Source organism: Pristis pectinata, chromosome 28 (assembly GCF_009764475.1).
Source record: "Pristis pectinata isolate sPriPec2 chromosome 28, sPriPec2.1.pri, whole genome shotgun sequence".
Taxonomy (NCBI): Eukaryota; Metazoa; Chordata; class Chondrichthyes; order Rhinopristiformes; family Pristidae; genus Pristis; species Pristis pectinata.
The window spans coordinates 14,682,862-14,701,773 of NC_067432.1; positions in this window are offsets into that span (position 1 = coordinate 14,682,862).

The window sequence follows — 18,912 nt, forward strand, 5'->3', positions numbered from 1 at the left end:
TATTCAGGGCACAACATTAAATTCTACAATGACCCAATCCACTTTCCTCTGAGAATGAGTGTACTGAACATTGTGCACTAGATATTCTGAGGTGGGACATCTAGCTGACTGAACATAATTAACAGCAACCCTGGGTTGACATACTGCAGACATTGCATTGCAAACACGTTCCACTTGAATTTGCTCAGAGACAGATGCAGCCATCCATGCTTCATACTGGTGCAAAACAGCAGCAGCACAGTTACATAGAAACACAGCTGCTGAATGGGGCACAGGGTCTTCATTTACTCAAGCGGGGATGAAAGTACTCCTGCAAAAGAGTGGCCACAAGAGTGGTGACTTCATATGGGTGGAGGGATGCCAATTCCAGGTTTTTGTATCTTGCCTTGGTGAAGGGAGAGGTTTCATAACCTTAATCTGTTGAACAATGTACATCATAACATTTTTGGTGTAAGCATATGTATTGCTTGCAATAATCTCATCTTCTGACAGTGGTATCATAAAATCAGCCACCTTAAAGACTTAACTGGAAGCTGATGTATTTTTTTTCATGAAGATTGTGAACTAGAATATTCCTTATGAAATATCATGAACACTGTGAGTAGAATGGTCATGATGGTATTGGGGATGAAATAGGAGGACAGGGAAAATTTATTGTTCTCCTATTCTGCTTTTGGATAAGGGCAGCAGCCAATTTAGAATAATAAGTGCCAACTATTGACTTAATAGTAAAGGTCAACTTGCTGAAATCAGAGCTGTTGGTCTGTAATGTGGAATATATTTGGGAGTGTAATTGTTTGAACTCTCCTTCCCATTATAAGAGGGAGGCTACTGTATGACAGCAGCTGTATTCTTGTATAGCAGCATCATATAAACAGTCTTCATTTCACATAATCATATCATCATAATCAACAAAGTATTAAGAGAATTCTGCTCTCATGGCCAATTTGCCTGGGCCCTTGGCAACGCTGGCTTTCTGGAGCATACGTTCTTAAAACACTTGAACCCTTCTTTGTGATTTATAACAGAAGAAGATTGCAGATGATGGGATTGCAATTAGTGTATGACAGGAGCACTCTTACATGGTGAGGAAGGCCAGGAGAAGAGCTCTTGGATGAGGAGCTTGGGGTTCTGTCTTTTAAAAGAAAATGTTTGAAGGATTCCAGTATTGGACAATGTACTGGGCAATGTGCTGCTGATGGCTAAGCAAACAAAGTCAATCCATGGGCAACATATTGTAAACACAGATATAATCAGTTGTCACACAGTGCTGCTATTACTGGTATTCCAATAGGACATTCTGTTGGATCCCTTCAATGTTAATGCGCTTAACAGGAAGTGGCAGGTCAGGTGGAACATTAAGCACCGGGGTGCAGCCAGCACCAAGTCAGCTTTAGAACTTTGAGGAGCATCTCGGGGAATCCCCCCCCCCCCCCCAAATTTATCACAATCTCCTATAACTTGAGCATTCCGAAGTACTCGAGTCATAGTTCACTGAAGCAAAACAAGTAGATGAGAAGCTTGTGCATGGAACATAGGATTTTAAATAAAATTAATAAAATAACATGGAAAAGTTAAGAAGAGCTTAACTGGATGGTGTGAGAAGTGTCTGATGATATAAGATATCTTTATTAGTCACATGTACATAGAAACACAGTGAAATGCATCTTTTGGGTCGTGTTCTGGGGGCAGCCCGCAAGTGTCACCACGCTTCTGGCGCCAACATAGTATGCCTACAACTTCCTAACTTGTACGTATCTCTGATTGGTTCAGGATGTGTTGGGTATTAATAGTAAGTAGGCAGATTTAGTGAAAGGTAATTCTAAAATGAAATACTGCAGATATTCTTCTACAGTATTCTGCTGCAAATTACAGCCAAGTCATTGGGTGTAGTTAAGGTAGAGATTGATGGATTCTTGATTGGTAAGGGGGTTGAGGAAAAGAAATCAGCTATGATTGAATGGTGGAGCAGACTCGATCAGCTGAATGGCCTAATTCTACTCCTTTTTCTTACGGTCTTGTCCAGTTCTGGTCGCCTCATTATAGGAAGGATGTGGAGGCATTTGAAAGGGTGCAGAGGAGATTTACCATGATGCTGCCTGGATTTAAGTGTATGGATTATGAGGAGAGACTAAAGGAGCTAGGGCTTTACTCATTGGAGAGAAGGAGGATGAGGGGAGACATGATAGAGGTATACAAAATATTAAGAGGAATAGATAGAGTGGACAGCCAGCGCCTCTTTCCCAGGGACCGATGCTCAATACAAGAGGGCATGGTTCAAGGGAGACATCAGAGGGAGGTTTTTCACCCAGAGAGTGGTTGGTGCATGGAATGTGCTGCCTGGGGTGGTGGTGGAGGCTGATACGTTGGTCAAGTTCAAGAGATTGTTAGATAAGCATATGGAGGAATTTAAAATAGAAGGATATGTGGGAGGAAGGGGTTAGATAGTCTTAGGAGTGGTTTGAAGGTCAGCACAACATGGTGGGCCAAAGGGCCTGTATTGTGCTGTATTGTTCTGTGGTTCTATGGAAATCTGAAAGAAAAATTGAAAATGCTGGAAATACTCAGTTGATCAGGCAGCATCTGCATACAGAGAAACAGTTAATGTTTCAGGTCAATGTCCTTTCATCAAAACTGGGAAAAGTTAGAAATGAAACAGGTTTTAATTTTCAGAGAAACGTGGGTTGATGAAAACGAGGGGAGGTAGGTTACAGGATGGCGATCAGGCGAGATTGATAGAAGTGCTGATGGTGCTGGATGAAAGACAAATGTAGGAGCTATAAGGAGCTAACAGGAAATTTGGAGTACCAGGAAAGAGAGACAAAACAAATAGTGGATATGTAAGATACTGATTTTGTCGTTGAGTCCTGAATATGCCAAAGCAGATGAGGAACTGTACCTCAAGCTTATGTTGAACTTTGTTGTTATGGCATAATAGGCCAAAGATAGGGGTCAAAGTAGGATTTGATGGTGAGTTAAAGCTACAGGCAACTGAAAGCTCGAGGTCACCCTTGCAGACTGCAGTGCTGTCACCCAACCTGTGTTTGGTCTCCCCAGTGTAGAGCAGACCATAGTAGTTAGCATTGAGTGTAGTACAGTAAATTGGAAGAACAAGTAAATTGTTGCTTCACCTGGAAAGAATGCTTGGCAGGAAGGGAGGGGATAAAAGGACAGGCATTGCATCTTCTGTAGCTGCGTTAGAGGGTGACATGAGAAAGGGATTGAGTATTAGTGAAGATGGAAGAGAAAATCTGAGTGTCATGGAAGGAAGAGTGGAAGGGAAGACGTGCCTGGTTGGTGATGTCAGAAATAACAAAGGATAATCTGTTGAATGTTGAGGCTGGTGCAGCGGAAGGTGAAGACAAAGGGAGGCTGGCTGGGTGCAAGGTGAGGACAAGGGGATCCTTATCATTTTTTCCCTGAGTGGAAGGAGAGGGGATGAGAACAGAAGTGGTACTGAGTAGAGCTGTCACGTCAAATTGTAGTTAGCAACAACACCTTCTTCAGGTGTTAGTGATGACAACTGTGGTCTCCAGGGCCTTCTTGAGGAGATTTCGGCTTTAGAACATACAACGCAGCACCATGATGACTAAGGCAAATATACTCCAGATTTTAAACTGCCTTCAATGTGCCTTTCAGATGGTTGATGGTGAGAATTTTTTTTGCACTGACTGATTTTTAAATCTTTCCTGGCCCCAGACCGGGTGCCAGGTGACTGTAGGATAATAATTTTATTCAAGAAGGGCAGCAAGGATAAGTTTGTGAATTTTATGTCAGTTGTAGGGAAGTTATTGGAAAAAAATTCTGAGGGAGAGGATTAATCTACACTTGGAAAGGCAGGGTTAATCATAGGTAACGTGGGTTTGTTAGGGGGCAGTCCTGTCTGGCAATTTGACTGAATTTTTCAAAGAAGTAACAGTGCATTTTGATGAGGGCAGTGTGGCAATATAGTCTACATGGTCTTTGGTAATGCCTTTTGACAGTGTCTCACATCAGGGAGTGATCTAAAAGTCAGAGCCCATGAGATCCAAGGCTAGTTGTAAAATTGAATCCAAAATTGCCTTGGTAATAGGAGCTAGAGGGTGATGGTGGAAATTGTTTTGTGATTGGACGCCTGTGACCATTTGTACCACAGGGATTGGCGCTGGGACCCTTACTCTTTGTTATATCCATTAAAGATTTGGATGTGAATGTAGAAGGTAATGTAAATAAGTTTGCAGATGACATGAAAATTGGTGGTATTATTGATTGTGAAGATAGTCATAAAATTCAAAATGATATAGATGAGGTAGTAAAATGGGCAGAGCAATGGCAGATGGAATTTAATCCTGATAAAGGTGAGATCTTGCATTTACTGGGTCACTGGAGGTTATGATTCAACTTTACAAAACATTGGTTGGGCCTCAGCTGGAATACTGTAAATAGCTCTGGTCACCATATGATAGGAAGGAAGTGATTGCCCTGGAGAATGTGAAGTGATTTTCCAGGATCCTGCCTGGAATGGAGCGTTTCAGTCAGGAGAAGAGACTGAAAAACACGATGATGCTGGAGGAACTCAGCAGGCCAGGCAGCATCCGTCAACGGCAAAGCAGGCGATCAATGTTTTGGGTCAGGACCCATCAGTACTGTCAGGACAAAATTAGGAGGGGTACAGATAGTAAGAAACTTCTCCCCATACCAGAAGTCTATAAAACTAGACGGTGTAAGGTAGGAGGTTTAGAAAGGATCTGAGAAGAATTTTTTCACCCAGAGGACATTTGGAATCTGGAAACGGCGTTGGAGGCAGAGAGTCACAACATTTAATAACTAGATGAGAACTTAAATCGCCAAGACATAGAAGGCTAAGGGGCAAATGCTGGAAAATGGGATTAGTATGTATGGTCACGGTGAGTTGAGGAGCCTGTTTCTGTGCTGTATGACCCTATGATTCTATCTATGACTGTATGCACGTGATATAACACTTGCTCTTTTACATCTTTCCTTCTCCCCAGCTAATACCCTAGACAGTAGTACAGAGTGGTACTATACCTGCTGCTCAGAACATGGTATGGTCAACAACAAGGAAACCAAATGCAGATTGGATGGCTGCTTTGTGGAACATCCTTTCTCAGTATACACACAATAACCTCCCTCCCCTCGGGCTATCACCTCAATTTCTCTCACAAGCCTGATCTGGCCCTCACTGTCTTCAGCCTCCTATGTAGTTCCAATGAAGGTCAATATTAGCTCGAGATATAGAACCTCACTTCCCATCAGACATGATATGGCCCTCCAGACTCAGCATAAATTCCTGATAATGATTCTGCTATTTCCACTTGTACTCCTCTGGAGCCAACTTCTGTCTCTTTAGTTCTCCCATTACCAACCTCTGTTGTTTTACCTTTACCTTACACCATCATCCCTTTTATCATTTACTCTCACACATTTCACCATTTCACAGATATTTCTTTATGTTCTTTGCTTCACCTTTTCTTTGCATCTTACAACTTGTTACATTGATTTTCTGATGAGAGGTCATTGGCCTGAACACTAACACTACTCCTCTCTCCATGAATGCTACTTTAACTGCTGAGCAGTTTTCTTGTGCTTTCATTTTACACTGTAGTAGGTTAGGATATAGAGTTCACCGTAGAAAGTTTTGGAGAGGAGTCACAAATTCTTTGTAAAGGGAATTAGATAGTTCCTTATTAAAGAGAAAATGTAAATGAGGCTGGGGCTGAACAGAAGAACAAGACTGCACTAGGTATGTCATACAGTGAAAACCATTGGCACTAACTTGAGCCAAATGATACATTTCTGTTAAGTAATATTCTGATTCCATGAATTTATTGTACAGGAATTGTTTTTTAACATGTCTCTGAAAGCTGCAATATAAATCAAGAACACTTTTTTAATAGAAATACCACAGCTTGCAGCAGTCATTTCTGTTCCCTTAGCATCAAGACAAAATCATTGAAATTAAAGATTTGTTACGATTAAAGATATTTCTGATAAAACCTAGATTCAGTGTGGTGAAGGATGTCACACAACACCAAGCTAAGCTGGGTGCACCTTATAACTGAATAATAAACCAGTGTGAAAAGCCTAACTTTGCAGCACAGAATTCTGATTCTTTCACATCAGCTGTTCTGGTATCACTATGACATGAAGGATTATGGCCTGATTTATGTTACAGGTATGTCCCCAATTAGTCAAGCACACACTTCATGCAAGAGTGACGGAATAAATGGGGAACTTCTGCTCTAGCTGATTGGGGTGAATTTAGGTTTTTGGAAAGTAATGGGACATACCCACTCCCCCAGTTATACTCTCTTAAGTATAAAATATAAAATTGATTGAAACACATTCTACTATAGAAGAGGTGTTTTATCAGACTTTCAGAAATGTTATATGATAGCCTTGGATTTTACTGTTTTTTAAACAGTGACTGGTGATGTCAAAAAGTACTTATGGTTTATCAGCAGTGACAAAATAATGAAAGAAATGTTTTCAAACTGAAATGCCACTGATTTTTGTCTTACTAATATTAATGCAATCAGTAAACAAGTGGCATCACTCTATAGCATTGGTAGATGACCTTGCCTTTATAGTTTTGGCTTATTTTTCAATTGTACTAATTTCCATCATTGTTGTTCACTACTTTGTTTGACTAGCAGTCCGACTAAGTCAACAAATGACTGCTGGTTATGCATTCACATACGCACACGAAAGTTTGTACTGCCTTATCAGAAGACGAAATGTTATCGGATCAAAGCACCCAATGACTCACAGACAGATGGTTCCATTTACAGATGCATCACCTAATCTGCAACACGTTTGCACTTGATTTTGCAATTGGTGAATGAGATATCCAGTAAACAAAAAATGCGGCAGCTTGCTCGTATTTAATTGCATGCCATTTAAATATGCAGTTAAGCTTCTTAGAGCAACCTCCTTAATATCTCTTAGTAAGCCAAGTGAACCCTGTCTGGTTTGAGTATATTAAAATTGGCATAAAGTTGAAATTGCTACATGATTATTCAAATTATTAATGTTTATCCTACTTACAGACAACTGTTAGCAGTCAGCCCATGCAAGTCAGCAGTTGAAAATGGCAGGCAGGAAAACACCATTTGGTTCATCATAGCATTTGTTCGGCAAGATAGCTGAGGTGGTTCTGCAGGTAGTGCTGCTGTCTCATTGATCCAATGACCTGGGTTCAATCCAGACCTCCATTGTTGTCTGTGTGGAATTTACACATTCTCGCATGACCATTGAATTTCCCCAGGTGCTCTAGATTCCTCCCAGATCCCAAAGATCTGTAGGTTAATTGGTTACCTTATATTGATAGGAGAGTCTAGGTGGAGTTGATGAGCCTGTGAGAGAGAGCAGTTTACCAGGAAGTAGGTGGAGGAACGGGATAAATGGGTTTGGTCTGAGAGCTGGCATGGACTCGATAGGCCCAATGGCTATTGTAAGGAAATATGAGAAATCATGTCCAGTCACTTGCAACCTCCCTGCAACCAGATAATCTCGTGTTGGAGGGGAAACAGATCAGAGATGTAGATTAATAGCGTTAAATTCCTTTAGATTAAATTAACAAAAATTGTCATTCTTTTCAGAAGGATCACACTTAGTTTCCAGTTATTTTACTGCTGTTAGTTTTAATTAATTTGCTCATGGGTGTGAAACATCACAGGCAAGGCCAGCATCAATTGGCCTTTCCCTAACTGGCTTGTTAGGGAAAGGCTTGTGAGATCACTTCAGACTGCAGATGAGATTCAATCATGTTGATGCTTCTGGTGTCTGTGCATTAAAACTCATTCTCTATCAATCATTAAAGTTTAAGTACTGGCAGGACATTTAGCTATTTCAACATAAATTTGATCAAAGATAGTCAGAGGTTTTTTCCCAGGGCTGAAATGGTTGTCACAAGAGGACACAGGTTTAAGGTGCTAGGGAGTAGGTACAGAGGAGATGTCAGGGGTAAGTCTTTTACTCAGAGAGTGGTGAGTGCATGGAATGGGCTGCCGGCAACTGTGGTGGAGGCGGATACGATAGGGTCTTTTAAGAGACTTTTGGATAGGTACATGGAGCTTAGAAAAATAGAGGGCTATGGGTAAGCCTAGTAATTTCTAAGGTAGGGACATATTCGGCACAACTTTGTGGGCTGAAGGGCCTGAATTGTGCTGTAGGTTTTCTATGTTTCTATGTTTCTAAAGAACTTTGTTTATTATTGAGAAGGGAAGGATTTTGACCCAGAGGAGTAAGAAAAGACAAGTTAATTTGAAAGTAGCAACAAAGGAGATAATCTTCAAAGTGCTACAAGAATAAGACAAGGTTGAAATAGTGAAAATGACAAACACTGTTTGAGTCTCTTATTATTTGGAACTGATGTAGTATTTGTTTGTGTCCATAAGGAGATATTGGTGCTTATTTGAACTTGATAATAATGTGTTGAAATTAAAGCTAGAACACTGTATGCAATTTACAGAGCACCTTCCACGTAATCAAATAATATGTGGAATAAAGTCAAGAGTTTATTCCTCCTTCCCGTCTCCAGTCTTAAACCCTGCAACTCCAACCTATCTCAGCTCCACTTCTTTTGCTCCACCATTGACAAATGTGCATTCAGCAACCTAGGTCTAAACTCTGGAAACCTCTCCCTACATCTCACATTTGTCTCTACCTCCATCCTCTTAAGACACTCCTTAAAACCTATTCCTTTGACCAAGCCTTTAATAATCCAACCAAATTTTCTCTTCTTTGGCTCAGTTTCAATTATTGTCTGAATTTGCACCTGTGACACTCCTTTGGCCCAGATTAGTTGTTTTTAGTTTATTGGAAAAATGCCAGTTCGCTCTCAGTTTGTGTTTCACAATTACTCATTGCATAAACGATTGAAGAACTGGGAGCATTACAACAATGACTAAGATGTTTTGTCATGAAACCTAACCACCCTCACTTAATAAAAATCTCAGTCCAAAAGGATTCAAAATGATCCAATATGCTCAGTCATTTGAAGGAGTGTATTCCAGATTACCACAGTCACATAATTCCGATGATCTGTACAGTCAAGTCTTTTTCGGATTAATATCCCAATTTTGTTTAATTAAAATTACTGGATGATTTTATTTTGGTTTGACAGTAGTTGACTGTAATTATCTGTGGTAGATAAACTGTATACCTTTTTAAGCATTAGCAAAGTGGGGAGTTGAAGAGATTTGACAGCACTGCTACAGTTTTAACTATGCTTCCATCTTGCATCTTGACAAATATTACATTGTGGTGTTCCAGTTTAATGGAAAATTGTAAAACAGTTTTGGAAAGTTTGATATGATTTTCTTTGGTGTAGCGAGTGAGACAAAGGTAAGCAACAAAATTCAACCTTTCTCATGAGCTGAGATAGAATTTGAGCAATAAATTGCAAAATCATGTTGGCAACTCACAGTACAGCTTTAAAGAACTGCAGTGTTCACATGGACTGTACCATCTGTCTGTGTGTGTACTGAGATAAATAGTCCTGATAATACAGAACCTCACCTGTCTGAATGAATTTAGATAAGGACTGGGCAGAGTTTTGTATTTATCATCTGTAAGATGTGTGCTTTTACTTGTAATGCCATATTCTTCATTCACAAAAACTCCAGCCAATTAATTTTTTTACTGTGAGCTGTGCAAACAGTAAATGATTACTGCATTATTACTGTCAAACTCATACATTGTTGCGTCGGAAATGTGTTGGTGAACCATGAGTTTCCTAAGTTTTTAATTTCCTTTTTTTTGAATTGACTTCCCAAAATTGTTTAACACAATCAATTAACATTAGTCAGGGTGAATAGAATGGGATAAGAGTCACTGAGGAGCTTCAGTCCATGCATTGGTTTATATCACCACAAGGATGTCGCATGACTGGCACCGATTCCTGCCGGGCCAACTACAGCCTCACCCACTCTGTCATCTCCATCAACCAGTCCCCTACGTGGCAACAGAAACACTGCCACATGGGAATCTATGCCAGAGGGGTTACAGATCCAGCAAAGAAACCTCTCCGCGGACAGTGCTCTCAAACAACCTGATGATTGTCAACCGACAGTAGCTGCAGAATGTCCACCGTGTCTGGTCTGGCCTGAAGTCTGCAATAATGCAAAGGGACTAAGCTTCTCTACCAGAGAACACAAAGGTTGGTTTTAATCAATGGTAAACCGGTAATTACAATTGGACTGGAAATGCCACCATGCCTTATAGGCAAATGACTAACAAAAAATACATTTGACCTCTGATGGTGCATAGAAAGATCACACTAAATTAAGCAGCTGACTGAGAGCTATAATGTGTGGATTCTTCAGCAATGTCAAGACCACCTTGCCGATGTACCCACTCTGCTGAGAGCCAAGAATGGAGGTGCACTTAGCAAGGACAGTGAGGTAGTTAGCTTTTGCTGAAGGAAAATTTCAATGATCTCCTCAAGAGGGTGAAAACAACAAGGCATTTGGAGCAGACAAAATCCCTGCTAAAGTAATACAACATGGTGGAGAATTACTATTGGCTCAAATTCATGACCTTATTTTCCTAATCCGGGAAGAGGAGAGGGTCGAGGATCTCACAGCTGTCATAATGACACCATTTTAAAGAAAGGTAATAATCCGATTGCAGTATCAAGAGTGGGGTCTCCAAGCTGAAGAGGTTTGCAAGATAGAAATGCTGGACTTCTAATCTGCCCCACCTCAGCTCAGACCTTGAAAACCCTCAGTGCTCACCCATCCCTGACACTGACTAACTCTTAAATGATCTTTCTATGGTCCCTCCCTACCCAGCCCCCATCCACCATGGACCCTGTCCTTCATATTTTAGATCTTCTTAGGCTCAGAACCAACACACTTCCTCCCCAACAATGAAGATGTTACCAAGAGTGCAGGGTTGCTGAACAAATGACCTTGAGTCCTATACCCACTTTGTATTCCAAAAGCAGGTTCCAGTCTCGAATGATAACTGATAATTGGTTTACTATTGTCACACATACTGAGGTACAGTGAAAAGTTTTTGGTTGCATGCCATCCAGACAGATCATTCCATACATAAGTACAGTGAGGTAGTACATGGGGATAACAGAATGCAGAATATAGTGTTACAGTTGCAGAGAAAGTGCTGTGCAGGCAGACAGGTAAAGTGCAAGGGCCACGACGAGGTAGATCAGGAGATCAAGAGTTCATCTTTAGCGTATGAAAAGTCAGTTTAAGAGTCTTATAACAGCGGGGGTAGAAGCTGTTCTTGAGCCTGTTGGTGCTTGTTCTCAAGCTTTTGTATCTTATGCCTGATGGAAGGTGGAGATGAGAGAATGTCCAGGGCAGGAAGGGTCTTTGATTACACTTTCCTGAGGCAGCGGGAAGTGTAGACAGAGTCCATGGAGGGGAGCTTGGTTGTGTGATAGACAGGGCTGCATTCATAACTCTCCACAATTTCTTGTGACCTTGGCCAGAGCAGTTGCCATACCAAGCTGTGGTGCATCCAGATGGGTCCGAATAACTAGAGGCTCACTGAGTTCAATTCCGTTCTTATTTCTTGGGATTCTGAAATGTTCATGTGTGTATTGGGATCATATCCTCCAAATGTTCCCCGTTTTCCATCCAAAGGCTTTTCACTGTACCTAGATACATGTGATGATAATCAACCAATTACCAATCTTTTTATATGGAGCTGTCCAGGTGTGAAGCACAGAGTGGGACAGAGTGAAGATTTTGGTGTCACACAAGATCTTTTATTTGCGTATATGAAGTTGCACTCAGAAATCTTGGTGCCTTGATTTAGTCACCTTTGAAGTAACAGCACAAAGAACATACATTTCCAAATCTCCAGGCCATGAAATGTAACAGACAAGTCGGCTAATAACAAATGTGAATACAAGCGGTTAGCTTGCCTTGGTTTCCAAGATTGGATTACCAAGACTCAAGGGAGCAAATACAGAGCATGGGCCTCAGGCTGAACACTCTGGCCAAGTCCATAATGCAGCTACAATATTAGTTGTGGATATTATCCATTGTGGAAATTTACAAATGACTTGCAGTCAGCAGTTAAACCGTTTAAAATTAGTTCTGTATTTAACTGCAATTTCAATTATATTTACAGAGCCTGGTTTTAAGTCAGCACCACAAAGTACATAGTGAGCTTGAACTGTTTCCTTTCCACAATCTGTTGGGAAAGAGAACTCAATGTTTCTGTAAATCGTCTGTTGCTAAATTCCATACTTGGTAAAATCTCTCTACTAGGTTATCTCAGACCACTTGTGTACAGAGATGTACTGTACTGTGACCCTGTACTTTCAGTATTCAATTGTAAATCCTTCTAAACACAGAGGCTGTATAAATTGGATCGTCATACAGATGGAAGTGGCTAATAAAGACATTTTACAAACTGGAGTCTCATCTATTCGATTATTAACAGGAACCCAGGCCAAACCCCTCCTGACATAAGGGGGCCTCCATATTACACGTTGATTCAAAATGAAAGACACATCTGGGGCACTCTGCTATTACACACATTGCACAATGAATGATTAATGCTAATAAAAGAATTTTTGTTTCAATAGTATTAATAATCTTGGAGGATAATCCTGTCTCTGTCCCACTTTTTCCATTGCCGGTGACATCCATTTAGTGAAGGTTCAAGATGATTTGCAAAACTACAAACTATAGGAAGATTGATGTAAGAAGTGTCCAGTCTTGAACTCTGGGTCAAAAAGATGTTCTGACTATTTGCAAGTTTACTGACTCAATCTGTTGCACAACCAACAGGAAGCAGTTGACTTTAGAATGGCATTTCTAATTCAGAGGAATGTCAAGGCTCATAGTCATTTTAAATTGAAATGACCTGACAGAACCATTTTTAACATCTTCTTTGCCACACCGTTCTTCAGCTGAATGTAAAACTGTGTGGCCGTCCTGTGACCATGGTGTACAAGACCAGACGGGGAGAATTTGAGGAGGCTGTTGTCTCAAGTCTGATCCATTTCTGACCAACACATCAGAAAATTTACGAGTCCCAATCCTTGTCTGCTTTCCAATGTGCCGTGTTTTTGTAACACAAAGCTGCATGGTTTTTAAGGACGCAAATAATACCCTTCACCCACATGAAAGTAATTACCCAGAGAATTCCTTAAGGCGTCCATACAAGCTTGCAGACGTCAGGCTGTTTTCATTTCCATTATATGGAGAGACTGGTGCTGATAGCAGCGTAAAGTACTGCTTCGTTACTAATTGTTAACAGAAGACAAAAGGTAGCCTTTACTGGTTGACTGTTTGTTATTTGGGGCTGCCTTGAAAACATGGACTTCTTGGCGATTGGTAATTGGTTTATTATTGTCACATGTACCGAGATACATTGAAAAGCTTTTGTTTGCATGCCATCCAGTCAGATTGTTCCATACATTGAAGCAGCACAAAAGGGAAGAAAAAACAGAATGTGGAATATAGTGTTAAAGTTACAGAGAAAGTACAGTGCAGGTGGACAAATAAAGTGCAAGGTCCATGACGAGGTAGAGATCAAGAGTTCACCTTTTGTGTAAGACTGTGTAATCACTATTGTGCAAGGGGCCTGTTCAAGAGTTATAACAGTGGGATAGAAGCTGTCCTTGAGCCTGGTGGTACGTGTTCTCAAGCTTATGTATCTTCTGCCTGATGGTGAGGGGGGTGGGAGGGGTCCTTGGCTGCTTTCCTGAGGTAGCAGCAGGAAGTGTAGACAGAGTCCATGGAGAGGAGGCTGGAATTCTTGATGGTATTTATAAGCAAGATGTAAATTCATGGTGTTACGGTTTTCTCCTGTGTACAGCAACACATTTATATTAATTCTTCCAGGTTCTGGTAACCAAAATATAGCAGTTGGTGATGGGATGCCATTCACCACTCATTGTGATGAGTAAGTATTAGGCTCAGTGTACGAGGAATCATTGTTACCAATCTATCATCGATGGATCTATCTCTACAGAATTGGTAGGAGCCACCACACCACAGTCCTTCTGGAGATGAAATCAAAACAGAAAGTGCTGGAGAAGCTCAGCGGGTCAGGCAGCATCAGGGAAAAGCAAAACAGTTAACATTTCAGGTTCAAGGCCCTTCATCAGAACTGAGAAAGAGAGAAATGGATTAGTCCATGTGGAGACTGGAGATGGAATCCTTTTCTCATACTGAGGGCACCCTCCAACACATTCTGTGGCACTGCTACTGTGATAAAGGCTTCAGATTAGAAGACTTCAGAAGGCTTCTAATACCAGAGGGCATGCACTTAAGGTGAGAGGGAGATGTGTGGGGCAAGTTTTTTTACACAGAAGGTGGTGGGTGCCTGGAATGCGCTGCCAGAGGTGGTGGTGGAAGCAGATATGAGAGAGGCATTTAAAAGGCTCTTAAGTGTGCAGAGAATGGAGGGATATGGACACTGTGTAGGCAGAAGGAATTAGTTTAGATAGGCATTTAAATACTAGCTTAACTAGTTCGGCACAACATCGTGGGCCAAAGGGCCTGTTCCTATGCTATACTGTTCTATGTTCTATGATTCTGAATAGACCTGTCAGTTCACATCTACGCACTGCTGTAGGCCATCAGAGCAGCAGCAGGAATGCATTCCCCCACAGTCTTACAATATTAAGACATTTACTTATTAGTCATATGTACATTGAAACACACAGTGAAATGTGTCCTTCTGCGTTACTGAGAATGTGCTGGGGACAGCTCGCAAATGTCGCCACTCTTCTGGTGCCAACGCAGCATGCCCACAACTTCCTAACCCGTACGTCTTTGGAATGTGGGAGGAAACCAGAGCACCCGGAGGAAACCCACGCAGACACGGGGAGAACGTACAAATTCCTTACAGACAGCGGCTGGAATTGAACCCGGGTCGCTGGCGCTGTAATAGTGTTGCACTAACCACTACATTACCACGTTCAAGTTCAAGGCCTGATATCCCCAGTCTGCCATGATTAGAGAACCAGGAGCTCATCCATTTTGAAATGAGGTGAGTAGGTGAACAGACCAGAGAGCGTCAGGTGTAAATGAAAGTGGGTGCTGAGCTGGTGAGGTTACCGTACAGCACTAAAGAGCAGAATCAGGGTGCTGTAACAAGAGTAGAAACTATCCAAAAATGAATCAGATCAGAGCTCTACATTTCTCCCATATCTAGTCATGGATTGTGGTGGACAATTAAACTGGAGGCCCTGAGAACATCTCCACATTAAAAAACTGGCAGCATCCAACGCAAAGATACAAGAGACTGCAGCTGCTGGGATCTGGAGCATAAAACAAACTGCTCAAGGAAATCAGTGGGTCAGGCAGCATCTGTGGAGGGAAATGGACAGAAGAAGGGTCTCAACCCAAAACGCCATCTGTCCATCTCCCTCCACAGACGCTGCCTGACCCATTGAGTTTCTCCAGCAGTTTGTTTTTAGCATCGGACACAGCTTGCCAAAGAAAAAGCTGAAGCATTTTCAGCTGGCTGTGACCAGCATTGCCTCGTGGACAGACAATATTGGCCTCAGGAGGCCCCAACTGTTATAGAAGCTGAAGCTGACAATGTGGCTAATTCAAGGTGATATTGTGGAATGACAAAGTGTGCTGGATGCAGCAATGCATAGGACCTGACGACATCCCTGCTGCGTTTTACTGAGTCAGTGTGGTATGATAAAATTAAAGCCAGTGGAATCCAGAAGAAAAACACCAATGCTAATGGCTCTGGTTGTAGGAGACTAATCACCTCAGCCACAAAATTGCTGCAGGCAGTTCTCAGAGCAGTGACCTTGGTCCAGCTATCCACAGGCTATTTATCACTGATCTTCCTTCCATGATAACGTCAGAAATGGGAATTTTGGCTGACGTTGATTATTGCAGTGTTTTCAGTTCTTGATGATAATCAGATGTAGCCAGACCTGTTCAACATGCTGGTGTAGACTGATAAGTGACAAGTAGTATTTATAGGTGCTTCAACGAGAGGTGGTCTAATGATCTCTTGAAATTCAACAGTATTACCAGCACTGTGTCCCCCGCCATCAATTTCCTCAGAGTCATCATTGACCAGAAACTTCACTGGATTAGCTGAATAAGCATTGTGCCTGCGAGATTAAATCAAGGGCTGGTTATCCTGCAGCAAATAGCTCCTCTCTGGACTTTTCATTATGCACAAACCTCAGTCAAATGGAATAATCTTCACTTAATTAAGAAAGTGCAGCTCTAAATTCATTGAAGAAGCTTGGAAATTTCCAGGACAAAACAGCCTGTTGTCCTGGACATTCACCAAATTAAACATTCACTCCCTCTGCCTCAGGCTCACCTTGACTGCAGGGTGGACTTTCTGACAACAATTTGTCTTTCTGTAACACCTTCAACATAGCAAAGTACCCCTAGGGTCTTCACAAGAGCATTATCAAAGAAAGCTGACGCTAAGTTACATGAGGAGATATTAAGGGAGATGACTAAAGTCTGATCAAAAAGTTGTTTTTCTAAGGAGCCTCTGAGAGGCAGAGAGATTTAAAGTAGAAGTTCCATAACACAGAACATAGCTGTCGTATTGAACTGATTAAATTCTGGAATGACCATAAGGCCAGAATTGGAAGGATGCAGATATCTCAGAAATTGCAGGGCTGAAGACAATTACTGGAATAGGGAGAGGAAATGTGATGAAGGATTTGAGAAGAGAATATGAATTTTTAAACAGTCATTGTTTAACGTGAAGACAATGTAGGTCAGAAAGCAAAGTGATGGATGAACAGGATTCAGTGTGAGTAGGGACATGGACAGCAGAATTTTTTATGACCTCAGGTTTTGTTTACACAGGGTAGAATGAGGGAGGCTGGAGGAAGTATGTTGAAACTGTCAAACTGAGATGTAACAAGGATGTGGATGAGGATTTCAATTGCAGTTGAGCTGAAGCAGAGGAGAAGTAATGTTACAGATGCAAATGTGGTCAGTGATGCTGTGCATTTGTGGTATCTGACATGAGCTCATCTCAGGTTCAAGTAAGCACTACAAGATGTATGGTAACGCAGCAACGCACTGAGGGCTCTTTGACACCACTTCCCAATCAGTGATCCCTAGAAGAGTAAAAGATGAGGGTACATGAGAATGCCAGTGGCTCTGATCTCTCCTTTAAATCACTTGACTAAGAAATATTTATTGGCATTGGGTTAAAATGCTGGAACTCCCTTCTCTACATCACATTGGGTAAGGGTTCACCACACAGTTTGCTGTGGTTTGAGGATGCTTAACACCAAGGGTAGCCAAGGCTGCTCAACAGTAACTGTACCATCATATCAATAACTAGGTAAATAAAGTGGAAAATAAAGCTGACCAGGGCTTTAAGAAGCCTAAGGTTTTTTAGTTGTTCAGAAGATGAATTTTCTTATGCTCTTCCACTGAAGATTGGTGATTGGGTGAGGCAGGAGTCAGTGGGCACAGATACTGATCTTATATTATGTCACTGATAGGCAGCTTGGTGCCTCCCTTTTTAACCATTTATCAGTGAAAATGTAAGGTTACACAGCACTTCTTATGGAGGACATCTACTTCTCAGAGTTAGCGTTGAAAACTAAATGGGGGTTATCCCAAAGAAATTGGGAAGGTGGGTTCAGGCAGGTGTGGTTGGGGATGACACGTTTTAACAAATCACCTTGTGTGTAGCAGAAGTGCCTTTCTGGAAGTAATATCCAGAACCTTGTTCAGCTGGGTATCCACAGCGATTCCGGCAACATGGAGTGCATATCCTGATATTATTTGTAGAAAATTGTACCATGTGTGCCTTGCACACAAAATAAAGGTCTTAATCTGAGGGTTGAGGCCTACTGCCACGTTATTTAAAGAGAATAAGAGGTGATGTTGCAGCTCTATTAAAGTCTGGTTGGACCACACTTGGAGTATTGTGTTCAGTTCTGGTCGCCTCATTATAGGAAGGATGTAGAAGCTTTAGAGAGGGTGCAGAGGAGATTTACCAGAATGCTGCCTGGATTGGAGAGCATGTCTTATGAGGATAGGTTGAGTGAACTAGGGCTTTTCTCTTTGGAGAGAAGGAGGATGAGAGGTGACTTGATAGAGGTGCACAAGATGATAAGAGAGATGATCAAGTGGACAGTCAGAGTCTTTTTCCTAGGGCGAAAATGGCTAACATGAGGGGGCATAATTTTAAGGTGATTGGAGGAGGGTATGGGGGGATGTCAGAGGTAAGTTTTCTACACAGAGAGTGGTGGGTGCGTGGAACGCACTGCTGGCAGAGGTTGTGGGGGAAGATACATTAGGAACATTTTAGTTCATTAGACACATGAATGACAGAGAAATGGAGAGCTATGTGGGAGGGAAGGGTTCGATACATCTTAGAGCAGGATAAAATGTCGGCACAACACTGTGCTGCAATGTTCTATGTTCTGTGTTCCTTGGTCTCGGCTCATTCCACACTTCCTGCCTTGGGCCTCATTATGAAAAAGTTTTAGAGCCAGGCCACATATACAAGACTGCTATAACCACACCCCACCCTGCTCTCCCTACGTCCACGCGGCATTGCCTTAACACGCATTTTTTTGGAGCCTTGCTGTTTCTGGGCTGATGTATTCTAAAAAAAGATTTTGTGAGATTATAGACATTACAGAGGCAAAAATCACTGAAGCTGCTGGAATTGTTTATTTTATTTTCCATCTGCTTGTTGAAACACCAATGCTGTCACTTCTTTGTTAATCCCAGTTATTTCAGAATGACTCTCTTTATTTGTAAAAGAGACTTTCGATTTTCTGTTACCACCCAGTGCTGCCTGTCTTTCTTTTACTCAAAATACAACCAAATCACGAGCAGAAGTTCATTGTTGCTTGCAGTTAGACACGAGCAATGGTTCACATCAGGTACTATAATCTTTTTCCAGCCCAAGAACTTTGGGACATGATTTCACATTACACAAACACTAAATTTTGTT